This window comes from Ostrea edulis, chromosome 5 (assembly GCF_947568905.1).
Source record: "Ostrea edulis chromosome 5, xbOstEdul1.1, whole genome shotgun sequence".
Taxonomy (NCBI): Eukaryota; Metazoa; Mollusca; class Bivalvia; order Ostreida; family Ostreidae; genus Ostrea; species Ostrea edulis.
The window spans coordinates 6169675-6183480 of NC_079168.1; the positions used below are offsets into that span (position 1 = coordinate 6169675).

Genomic DNA, 13806 nt, shown 5'->3' on the forward strand with positions numbered 1-13806 from the left:
TTTGTACCAAATGCGGAGGTCACTTCCGAGATCTTGATGGTCACAAGAAACGCTGTGGTAGAAAATCGAGGGGGGCATCTGTTTCTTGTGAGATTTGTGGGGAAAAATTCCTTGAAAGGACATATTTAAAAGAACATATTAAATACAAGCATTCGGCTACTCCAACCATTTCGTGCCCAAAGTGTGGAAAGTCCTTCCGCCATAGAAAGTATTCAAAAATCCATCAAAAGGTTTGTAGCTCAAAGTAATCACTCGATAAATAATGGGTTGCAACCTTCTCTCTCCTTTGAATGAGTTGCTAACGGGTAAAATACATAACCTTTGGACGAATATAAGACTAGACGTATTTTTCCCACAAATCTCACAAGAATGACGATCTGTTGATTTTAGATACCCGCACTCAACATGACGATGTGTTGATTTTGAATACACACACAACATGACGATGTGTTGATTTTACCCGCACACAACATGACGATGTGTTGATTTTAAATACCCACACAACATGACGATATGTTGATTTTAAATACCCGCACACAACATGACGATGTGTTAATTTTAAATATCCGCACACAATATGACGATGTGTTGATTTTAAATACCCGCAAACAACATGACGATGTGTTAATTTTAAATACCCGCACACAACATGACAATGTGTTAATTTTACCCACACACAACATGACAATGTGTTGATTTTACCCGCACACAACACGACGATGTGTTGATTTTAAATACACACACACAACACGACGAGATGTTAATTTTGAATACCCGCACACAACATGACGATGTGTTGATTTTAAATACCCGCACACAACATGACGATGTGTTGATTTTAAATGCCCGCACACAACATGACGATGTGTTGATTTTAAATACCCGCACACAACATGACGATGTGTTGATTTTAAATACCCGCACACAACATGACTATGTGTTGATTTTAAATACCCGCACACAACACGAATATGTGTTTATTTTAAATACCCGCACACAACACGACAATGTGTTGATTTTAAATACCCGCACACAACATGACGATGTGTTGATTTTAAATGCCCGCACACAACATGACGATGTGTTGATTTTAAATACCCGCACACAACATGACTATGTGTTGATTTTAAAAATGCCCGCACACAACATGACGATGTGTTGATTTTAAATACCCGCACACAACACGAATATGTGTTGATTTTAAATACCCGCACACAACATGACGATGTGTTGATTTTAAATACCCGCACACAACACGAATATGTGTTTATTTTAAATACCCGCACACAACACGACAATGTGTTGATTTTAAATACCCGCACACAACATGACGATGTGTTGATTTTAAATGCCCGCACACAACATGACGATGTGTTGATTTTAAATACCCGCACACAACATGACTATGTGTTGATTTTAAAAATGCCCGCACACAACATGACGATGTGTTGATTTTAAATACCCGCACACAACATGACGATGTGTTTATTTTAAATACCCGCACACAACATGACGATGTGTTGATTTTAAATGCCCGCACACAACATGACGATGTGTTGATTTTAAATACACACACAACATGACGATGTGTTGATTTATACAACATCAGGGCTTCAATAAGAAATACGTCCGCAGGATTAGAATTTGAAGGGGGAGGTCAGGTTGATCGCCGAAGGTGTGATTGTGCTGGGAGGGGATTCCGAGTGTGTGCTTCCCTGGAAAACGTTGAAAAGAACCGTTCAAAATGATGCATTCTTAATAAATTTGTATATATATTGCACAGGATTTTCTTTGTCATGTGGATAAAATTTTGATTGTGTCTGAAAAGGGAAACATGTTTTCTCTATTAATAATTGTCTATATCGGGTCAAAAAAAAAAAGGTCCATGTGAATTTATAGGCCTACATGGTTGTGAAATGAAATAGTAGTTATGCTTTGGTGAGATGTCATAAAATGGGGATCCGGGTTAGAATAGGTCCTCAGTACCCCTTGCTTGTCGTAAGAGGCGACTAAATGGGGCGGCCCTTTGGATGAGACCGCAAAAACCGAAGTCCCTTGTCACATCAGTTGTGGCACGATAAAGATCCCTCCCTGCTCAAAGGTCGTAAGTGCCGAACATAGGTCTAAATTTTGCAGCCCTTCACCGGCAATGGTGACGTCTCCATATGAGTGAAATTTTCTCGAGTGGGACGTTAAACAACATAAAATCACTCAATCAATCAGAGTAATATGTGGTGACAGATATAATTAGAAGGCTGACCAGGCCCTTTACAGACTTTACAAATTGAAACAGAACTAGGGAAACTTCTTTCAAATGAATAAACAGTTTGGACACAAGGGCATTAACCATGTCTTGATTTGCGACTACAGAAGTACATGTACATGTAACTTTAAGGAGTGGTTTATTCTTAAAGCAAACTTAAAAAATTGTGGCATAAAAAATAAATTGTTTTTGAAAGCTATATACTACATATATTAGTTTTATCTAATTGATTTCAAAGATTTCAGGTGTAACTGAAGTTCGGCCCAGAAGCACCTGCAACTCTCCTCTGGTCAGAGAAAGGTCGCCAATTGAGAGTTCGCTCCCTTAGTTCCAGTAAATGTAATCGATCTCTTCATTTTCAATAAAATCGCTTGCGAATTACTTCCATGACTCAAATAATGTAAAACATTGATAAAAGCCGCTTACACGAGTCTCCAAGCAAAGAGAAATAGTTAATTACAATGTTTCCTGTTGATTTTCGTTCTGACTGAACTTATTTTTTCCGTTTACTCATTTCTCTGGGTCCTTTGCACTCCTATTTCATGCAGAATCAAACGATGACAAGCAATTCGGGATGATCTGGACTTTGTAGAAAAAGTGCTTCGACAAAATGCACCAATGGCAGGGATATAAATGAATGAAATGGCGTGTTGAATATCCGAGGTTTTTTTTTTTACTATCATTATCATTTTTTATATAGTGATTTCGAGATCTGCGTTAGTGACATTAAAAATGTACAGAACACGAGGGTAATTGAGCGCAAATCCAATGGACTGGAAGGTCCGGATTCCCACCTGTTGGTTTTAAATAAATGCAGGTTATTTTCTTTATTTTCATTTTATGCAATTTCAGTTCATAATTCTTACCGTTCGATTCCATGTATAAGATGGAGTTCCCACTGGTAAACACGCCGCTGATCGACCCTATATAATAGGCCACGGCTCGACCCCCGGGAGTCCCCAATAGATAACAGGTCACGACTCGACCCCGGGAGTCCTCAATAGATAATAGGCCATGACTCGATCCCGGGAGTCCCCAGTATATAATAGGCCACGGCTCAACCCCGGGAGTTCCCAATATATAATAGGCCACGGCTCGACCCCCGGGAGTTCCCAATATATAATAGGCTACGGCTCGACCCCTGGGATTCCCCGATAGATAATAGGCCACAGCTCGACCCCGGGAGTCCCCAATATATAATAGGCCACGGCTCGACCCCCAGGAGTTCTCAATAGAAAATTGACCACGGCTCGACCACCGAGAACTGGATCTGTGAATGGCGAATTAAATTTTAAGAATGAGCTGAGGATTATGGATTTGTGAATGATAGGCCACATAGAATGAAATTAAGGAACGGAAGAGAGCAGTCCTTAATTAATTAGAAAACACGCAACGCAAGATGAAACATGAATAAAGCACGTGTCACAAGTGCCGCCCAATATGTAATACATTTCCGTCCACAACATGAGACGAAAATAGAATTTTAAAATGCAACAGAGCATATACTACAGCTATTCAGTGAAAGAAGTCTCGTTTACTGGCATTTGATATTTTTCTGTTAAACTCTTCTTCTTAAGTCTCAACGTAGGTTGTGACCTTGGTGCACTTTGTCAAGGCCCTCCAATGGTGATGGTGCAAGTGAGACCCTGGTGATGGAAGTCATTATTATTTGTTATGTGTAACGTTCTTTCACTTTGAAATTGAAATCAGATCAGAAAAACGACCACAAAATATTTCCCCTACGTAATATGTCGGTATATTTCTTGTTATGCTATGTCGTATTGTCGTCATTGTGTATACGAGAAAATTCATTGACGCAAGTGTCAAATTCGGCTAAGCTACTTCTTCACTAATTCAGAGGCATGAGAGGTTTCCATTAAATGTAACAAATACTATGTAAAGCAGACATTTTAGAAACCTTTCTGATTTCATTTCGAAGCCTGTGTGTTTCCTGCAGTCAGTTCTTCCTCTGGCTTATTCCGACAGATTAATTGTATTGCGTACATTTTAGATAATATCGCATTGCCGTTAAGGATTAGAGGAATAACAATAACTCATTCGTAAGAGTATCTAATCGTGAAAATATGTATGAAATATAGCTATTGAATTTTCTAACGAAAACATAAATAAAATTCAAAAACAATTTGTGTTTTGCATTAGCCTTCTAGAATAGCTTTTAGCCTTCTGAGATTGTTTTCAAAGACAGGTTAAAAGCAATGTATTGATATAAACATGCAATTAATATTGTTATGGAAACAGTATGCAATAACAAATGCAAAATGAAGATGGATTTGTTTTACTCAATGTTCAGTAAGCGTGAAAGATACGAATTGAAGGCATTGATGAATGCTTAAATATTTCATAGGGAAAAATTATTTACCTTGCTTATAGAATGAAACATGGATGTTTTACCACACAGAATAATAGTCATGCGGCCGCGAGGGTGATTTCACGACGGACAGTCGTAGTGTACATGTAATAATTTAAAAACGGATATTTAAAAAAAAAAAAAACAACAACAAAAAACCGCATCTTTATAGTCATAACGTAGATATGCGTAAACTTTACACAAAGAAAATTCTTCAAAATGTATACAAAAACTTTTTCGATATTTCTTTTTTATTTTCTACGGATTATTCCGACACGGCTCCTTTTTGCATTCGCAAGCTATTCGCTTTCTTCGCTACATTTGGGTAGTTACATCGCTAATTGTAGGAACTGGTTACTAAAACATATACATATGTAAGACTCGGGGGCTTTGTCAACATCAAAATAAATGTTTTCCATGGTGAATAAATAAGGCCCTTAAAAGCTGAGTTTTTAAAAATATGTAAAACTATTTTCACAATCAGTTGATAGGAGATCGCATATATGACTGTACCACGTGATTACCTCTCTATTTAAATCCGTATTATGGTTAATTATTGCAATATGTCGACAAACGAACTATCAAAATTAATTCCTATAAGCATAAGAAAGACAAAATGGATATAAATTTGCATACTTTGAAAACATACGATGTATCCTATAAGCAAAAAGCGTAATTTTACGTACTCGAATACGACTTTGTACCCCACCGCAATTTTGCCTACTTTGTAGGTTAGGTTTTTATGCGTTAACGCTTTGTTGCCTTGCATATATGAGTCTTTTCTTTAAGGAATTAGGAAGTTCAGACATGCCATAACGTTTTGAAGAACACACTTATAGAATTACATAATAGATAGTTGTGAGAATAATTTAGCTACTTTTCAAACATTTTTCATGTACAGTTATGATTGCGGAGGATAACTGTTCCTTGATTTTGTAGTTATGCATATGTTCTTATAGATTTTTATATCCTTATGTAATGATAGGTGTTTCAAGATTTTACAAAACTGAGAATTTTGAAATGTGAAACCTATTACGTAATAACTTTAAATTGTTCAATGTAATTATTTTCTTTAACGACATATACATAATGATACATATTTCAACAATAATTTAAAAAGTTTCTATATTCTTCTATAATATTAATCGAAAAATCAAGTTAAATTAGAGGTTTTATAACAATTGCCTAACCGTTCTACGGAAACACACCTTCGGCTATTTGAAACCTTTTTTTTTTACGCTGCGGGGGTCCACCAGGAAATAGGAAACATACTTGATTATATTAACCCCGTTTTTATACGCTGCAACCGCGGAAAGGATATTGGATACAGCGTATAAAAACGGTGTTTATGTCTTTCAACTGATTTGATACAAGAGAGCATGTTCTGCTTATGATCAATTTTTAAATTGCGGCATGCTACTGATTAATAAGTTGATGATACAGAGGTTTCAACAGTCAGTATTTCGCAAATTTTATAGTCGTTATCATGATCTACATGTAAATTGCAAATACAAGCTATCACTGGATCGAATGCTGTCTGACTTGTTTAATACCAATCGTTAGGCGTTTATAACTAACGGATTTGCTCCGTTTTCCTGATCAAGATATAGGGCTCACGGCGGGTGTGACTGGTCAACAGGGGATGATCACTCCTCCTTGACACCTGACCCCGCCTCTGGTAAGTCCGGGGGCCCGTGTTTGCGCTACTCTCAATTTTAAATTCTGTATAGGAATTATGGGATTGATCACTGTTTGTTGTCGTCACGTATTCATTATAAAAACAAGTCTACCATTGTGAATCTGATTCTGCAGATTTTTTAAGACAAACAAGTGTTTTTCTTCCCATGAGATATCCCCGTATCATCCTATGTTTTATTTTCTCCTGTCTCTCATCATCAATAATCACAGACACGTGGACAATCACATTGAATTTATATTAAATAGTGCAAATTCTTTATTCAAATGTTTATAAATAGATCATTTCAAAATATGATACTATTCACCATGTCAACGCGGTGACCCAGAAAAAGGGTTCTTGTGTTTTAGTAAACTTATGTAAGATTTGTTTTAGGATTTATACAATTTCTTTTTAAATCAGGGGTTTCTGTCTTAAAGAGCATGTTTGTATCTGATGAGCATTTGAGATGGTCGGTTTGGATGAATTAAAAGGTTGGGGGTGGGGAGTGATCAAAGTCAAAGTCACTAAGTCAAAGTATTAAAAGTAAAAAAAAAAAAATTCGAACGGGACGCAGACTCGTATTTCAAAACTAGGCATTAATGATTTTATTTTTTCATCTGGTCGATCTCCCTTCGCTTCCCGGGGCGACATGAGATCTATCATGGTACGAGATCTCGCTGAGAACCACAAGGCCCGATTTCTTGTGAAATTTACGACCGAATAATCAAAACAATCTCTTATTTATGACTTTGAGGTAATTAAGAATTCCAAAATATTTTCTTTACAATTACAAAATAATTACATTATGTTTACATGCAACGGAAATTATACATAAAATTTGAAAATTCCAACGTATCATAATGGAGCCGAGATCTGAGAAAGTCGTGATTCATTGACATGTCACCAAATTTTATCCAAGAAATGCGTCTATCGACGGAATATAAAAAGAAAATAAGAGGTCCATGGGCGACATCACTCACCTGAGTCACCTTGGCCCATAGTTAAAGATATCCCCTACATATTTGTTTGTAAAACTTTGATCCTCCATTGTGGCCCCCATCCTACCCCTGAGGACCATGGTTTTAACCTGAATCTTCACTATGTCAGGAAGCTTTAATGTAAATTTGTACTTTCCTGGCCCCGTGGTTCTTGAGAAGTAGATTTTAAAAGATTTTCCACTATATATTTGTATGTAAAACTTTGATCCCCTATTGTGGCTCCATCCTATCCCCGGTGGTCATGATTTTAGCAAACTTGAATCTACACTATGCCAAGAAGCTTTCATGTAAATTTGAAGTGGGAAAGGCCCTTCATTTGAATAAACTTGAATCCCCTTTACCCACAGATGCTTTGTGCCACGTTTAGTTGATATTGGCCCAGTGGTTCTGGAGAAGAAGATTTTTTAAAGTCGTTAATGTATTTTCACTATTTCGCTATTATCTTCCCTTTGAGAAAGGTGTGGCCCCTCATTTGAACAAACTTGAATCCTCATCACCCGAGGATGCTTTGTACCAAGTTTGGTTGAAATTGGCCCAGTGGTCCTGGAGAAGAAGTTGAATATGTGACAAGTTTACAACGACAGCGATAACAACGGACATATTTCGATCAGACAAGCTCACTTGAGCCTTCAGCTCAGGTGAGGTAAAACAACACGAGTTTGACTTAGAATTTTTATCTCTCGCAAAACTATTATTACAGAAAGCTATACAAATATGGAATATTGTTTGTGTATTCTCCGTTTTAATGTATATTTGTGTGTTTGTGTATCCATTTATTTGTGTGTTCCTTTGTTTATATAATTGTTCGTGTTTTTATTAATTTTGTTCGTGTATTCTTTTCTGTGTATTTGTTTGTGAGTGACTGTTTCTTCATACATTCATTTGTTCATTTTGTGTATTCATTCGCTCCTATATTTGTTTGTGTATTGATTTGTGTGTTGTTTTTGTTTGTGTATTTGATCACTTCGTATACATATTGTTGCGACATAGCTGTTTACTAAATCATGAGGTATACAGACGAAAAATCGATCAAATTATGATATACCATAATTTTCAAGAGAAATTGGAAAGGCAAGAAGAAGCATATCATTGTGTTCCTCCTCTGTAAAAATTATTTCAATGCGTGATATATTTTCTTCTTTTAATCTCAACTACTCAAATTTGATGTCCTAAATATCATTGATACCCATCTTTTGTTTGAGACAGCACTCTAGTCATTTTGATTACGTTCAAACCATTTCTCTGTTCAGTGTTATGTACAAACTTTAAGTCACATCCCGTGCCCGATTTTTATCGATACGTTGTATCCTATCGATTGTTAAGGTTATAGGTGATATATCAAGGTCACCGGAAGTGGAATCTTAATTTTCTTGTGTACAAGGTTTTAGCTAAATGCAGGAATGGCAACTCACAATAATTTAAGGCCTGATTTCTATTGTGGTTTTTTTTAGGTTACAGGTAAAACGTCATTGTCAATGAAACGGAAATTCAGAAAATTAATGATTGCAAGATATACATGTAAAATTACATTTTTCATTCAAACATTGTCAGATTACAGTAAGATCCTGGGTTTTCATTGGTTTTCAAGGTTACGAATGATAAGACAGACTGCAGGTCAAGATCTCTAATAAATATGAATTTTACGAACTAGATTTCAATTACATTCTCCATTATCTGTTGAGTTTTCAGAAATTCTACTTTGCAGTCAGATCGTCTTCTACAATTTTTGTTTTTGTTTTTGCCGTTGTACTGTTAGGTAATAATTTTTTTCGTTCTTTTGTATAAAAAAAAGATTAATGATAAATTTCCAGATCATATCGACGATTAGACTCGTGCTATTTATAGCTATATTTTGTAGAGGTTTTGACAACTTATCTGTCGTGATTATTTAATGTGAAATGTTTCTGATAAGGAATTCTGAATGGAAGAAATTGTGTTTCTCAAGAAATTAAAACCGCTGTTGTGAGAAATGAGCTTTGCAAGATCAAAATAAATAAATAAATAAATAAAAGAAGATAAAATTGAACAATTTGAAAATAACATCAAAATACCCAACAAAAACAACACCAAATAATGATTGAATAAAAACCCAGAATTTCCCCTTTCACACGATAATTTTCAATTTATATATCAACACAATCAAACCAATGCTGTGGAGTTTAAATGATATGAATTGATGAAAGCAAGCGTGGCCTCGGGCATGACGCATAATGAAAGCATCTGAGGGATGGTGAGTTTGGATGGGTTGGTCTCCTGTACAAAACAAGAACGAAGGGCTTTAGGGCAATATATACGAAGATTGATATCAGTTCTGACAATTTACAGCTAATCTGCATGTAGAAACAAGCAAGACAGATATCTGAACATTTTTCTATTGTTGTTGATTTGTTTTCATATGCATGTATCACAAAGATTTTATTTATACATTTAGTGTAGACTGCCATTGATTAAGGGGAGGATAAATCATAAGGAACAAGAAGAGTTAATGCCGCAGCACTGAAAAAAGTTTTGTGTAAATTGAACACTTTACAGAGGTTAGAAGTGTACTGATAGAGTAACTGTACAAAGATCTATCACTCTAAACCCAGTCGCCGTAAACCCTGTCGCGCTACACTGTCATTCTACACTCTGTCATGCTACACTCTGTCACGCAACATTCTGTCACGCTACACTCTGTCACACTACACTCTGTCACACTACACTCTGTCAAGCTACACTGTCATTCTACACTATGTCACGTTACACTCTGTCACACTACACTCTGTCATGCTACACTTCGTTACGCTACACTCTGTCAAGCTACACTGTCATTCTACACTCTGTCACACTACACTCTGTCACACTACACTCTGTCACACTACACTCTGTCAAGCTACACTTCGTTACGCTACACTCTGTCATGATACACTCTGTCATTTTACGCTCTGTCACACTACACTCTGTCAATTTAAACTCTGTCATGCTATACTCTGTCACGTTACACTCTGTCCAACTACACTCTGTCGAGCTACACTCTATCACGCTAATCTCTGTCATTCTACACTCTGTCACGATATAAACTCTGTCATGCTACACTCTGTCACGCTAAACTCTGTCACGTTACACTCTGTCATGCTACACTCTGTCAGACTACATTCTGTCACGCTACACTCTATCACGCTACACTCTGTCCAGCTACACTCTGTCGGGCTACACTCTGTCATGCTACACACTGTCATGCTACACTCTGTCACGCTACACTCTGTCATGCTACACTGTCATGCTACACTCTGTCACGCTACACTCTGTCATGCTACACACTGTCATGCTACACTCTGTCATGCTACACTCTGTCATGCTACACTCTGTCATGATACACTGTCATGCTACACTCTGCTGCACTACAATATGTCATGCCGCACTCTATCACTCTACACTCTGTCATTCTACAACTCTGTCATGCTACACTTTGTCACTCTAAGGAGTAGATCTGTAGCTCTCTGATCTGTCCCATTTATTCCAGAGCCCTACAGTTCTGCAGCTTATACTAAACATGACTACCAGTGAATGTTACCTGTTTATTACGATATTAAGAACGTACTCTACATCGTCATAATGGCTGGCTTCCTTTTAAAACATGGATGAAAATATAAATATCAGCAATATCTGTCTATTCATTTCAAAATTCATCGCATAGTTGAGTAGCTCAGTAAAAAAAAAAAAAAAAAAATGAAAAAAGCACGTCGACTACTGGTTCGAGTCCAGCAGGGGTTTTAAATTTTTTGCTTTTAGATTGTTTTCTACTAAAACTGCATTTTTTGACTAAATAAAGTAAACATGAAAGTTTCAATTTCAAAATATTGTTGTACATATCCTCCACTTTTCATCCATATCAAATTTCTCTAGCGTATCATACATCCTTAAACGTGACTACCACCAGTGAATGTTACCCGTTTATTCCGATACTAGACGTGACTACCACTGAATGTTGGATGCGACTAAGTTCACTGTATTTCCATCTTCATGACATATTTGTTTTCAATATATTGTATATTATCTCCAGTTGAAGGATTATAAATCTACAAGATATATCTAGCAGAAAAAAGAAACTGGGCATTATAAATTTTAATACAAGTTTTCTATATTTATTGTTTATATTTATAAAATCTAAACAATCGATAAAGGTGATGTTACTGAACAATATCGGATAATACCCGACTCAGATACACGGACGTTTTCATGGTTAGTGAACACATGTTGTTTATTGAAGTGTTCGTACGAACGAGTTTTACTGGCCAATACTGTTTGGAGTAAGAAGTGTAAAAGGTTTCTTGGACACTATTCGTTAAGGAAAGCACTTTAGTTTTGACAAACTTTACCCTTCTGTCATGCCACGACTCAGCGAAAACCAACGTAATCGTGGTGCTGGGATGCTTCAAGCTGGAATGGCACAAAATATCGTAGCAAGACACTTTGGAGTTCATCGGTACACCATCCAGTCATTATGGAGACGTTTCCAACAATCTGGTAATACTCGGGATCGACCACGTGCAAGGACATTTGTGTTGTGTAACGTCGACAATCGGTGGAGGTAGCGTTATGGTGTGGGGTGGAATAACAGCACGTGGAACGACCCCTATACAAATTGTCAATGGAAATCTCACCGGCGTATGCTATCGAGACGAAATTATTCAGCGCCATCTGATACCCTTCATACAGAGACAGCAAAATCACATCACTCTGCAGCAATGCAACGCAAGCCACATGTTGCACGTGTAGTCAGGGACTTCTTTGTTCAACTGAACGTCGATGTCTTGCCTCGGCCAGCTGTTTCCCCCGATTTATCGCCGATCAAGCACGTCTGGGATGAAATGGAACGACGTCTACGCCGTTTACCAAATCAGCCAGTGACATTGGCTGATTTAGGCCAGGCTTTAACCAACATCTGGAACAACATCCCTCAAGCATTTCTGAACAACTTAGTGGCATCAATGAGGCGCCGTTGTCAAGCATGCGTGAATGCAAATGGTGGTCACACGCGTTATTAACTTTGTTAATTCAAGTTCGAATACCAGTGTCTTTCGAGTGTGCTGAAATTGACGTTATTCGACGTTAATATTAATGGATTATGAAATGTTGTCACGAATACATTTGTTAACAGTATTACCAAAAAAAAAAAAATTTGTTCATTGTTATTTTTTAATATATCAAATAATGCAGTTTCTCTTTTCCGCTAGTATATATTGACAGTTTGTATACATACTACGTTTCAAGACTAATAAATTGTAGGTACATGTATCACATTAGGTACATGTATCACATTGTGCACGGTGGTCTCAATAACAAAATACAGGAAGATATTAAAAAGTGTCACGTCCCTGGGTGGGCTCGAACCACCAACCTTTCGGTTAACAGCCGAACGCGCTAACCAATTGCGCCACAGAGACCTGTTTGTACTATAAGAAATTACGATCACACAGGTAAAATTAAAACGGGGCATTTGGTCACATTAAATGATTATACAGGTAAGTAGATATACAACATTCATTCATTCCTCATAACATGAGATTATTGCATGTGAACAAATTATACAGGATTAGAAATAAATAAAGAAAAGAGAATATGTAACTAAGTAGAGAGTCCATACATTCAATAAGAAGGACACAAGAAATGAGCTGGTAATCAGTTGCCCCCTACTGGCATATGTTGATGCATGACGCGTTAGTAATGGGTAGAAGCATCCCGTAAAAGTTCATAATTTCTAAATTTGAGAACTTCAACATCATACGCCTATATCTTTGTTTTTGGAGAGCAACTTAACAGGATGATATAAATATCTTCATCGGTGAGAGCACATAGTTCGGTATATAGTTCGATTCAGAAACTATTGGCTATGTCACTCCACCAGTTGTTACGGATGCTGAAAGTGGTCACGCAAGAACCGGCAACATGAACAAAATGGTAACTAAATATTGCGCCAAAGAGGCGACAGATATTCATGAAGTCTCACGGATAATCAGAGAGAAGTCTGCATATGAACGTGCACAAGCGGATCTCATAACGGTTCTTAGGTATTCTCCAGAAGGAAGATGGATCGTTCTCACTGAAGATTGCGAGAAGTCTTGAGAAATCTGTGTCATTCACCATACGACAACGCCTAAAATCTTTGTGTTTTATATTGGTTATGGATCTCACAATGTTCCTCCAAGATGATTTGAAAGGGAAGAAACCGTCGGCTACCCACTCGTATAGGAATTCATGAAGATCACACACACACACACACACACACACACACACACACACACACACACACACACACACACACACACACACACACACACACTGTGAGTTGAGAATATCCGGAACAAACCCTCCGTGGTAGTTTCCAAGGTTTACAAAATAGGGAAATAACCGGATTAAAAAAAAAATCTTTCGCAAGGCGTCACAGTACATTCGACACAGTCGTCCGAAGAACAGAACATCTAGTTTCACATTGATAGGTAGGACGTTGAAAAGGCTT

General features: G+C 37.2%; 1 non-coding gene across 1 annotated transcript; it reads right to left on the reverse strand.

Annotated features, from left to right (window-relative positions):
- Nucleotides 1-12659: 12659 nt before the first annotated feature.
- Nucleotides 12660-12733, reverse strand: Trnan-guu (transfer RNA asparagine (anticodon GUU)). Its single transcript has one exon. It is a non-coding gene; the product is annotated as a tRNA-Asn (tRNA).
- Nucleotides 12734-13806: the final 1073 nt, after the last annotated feature.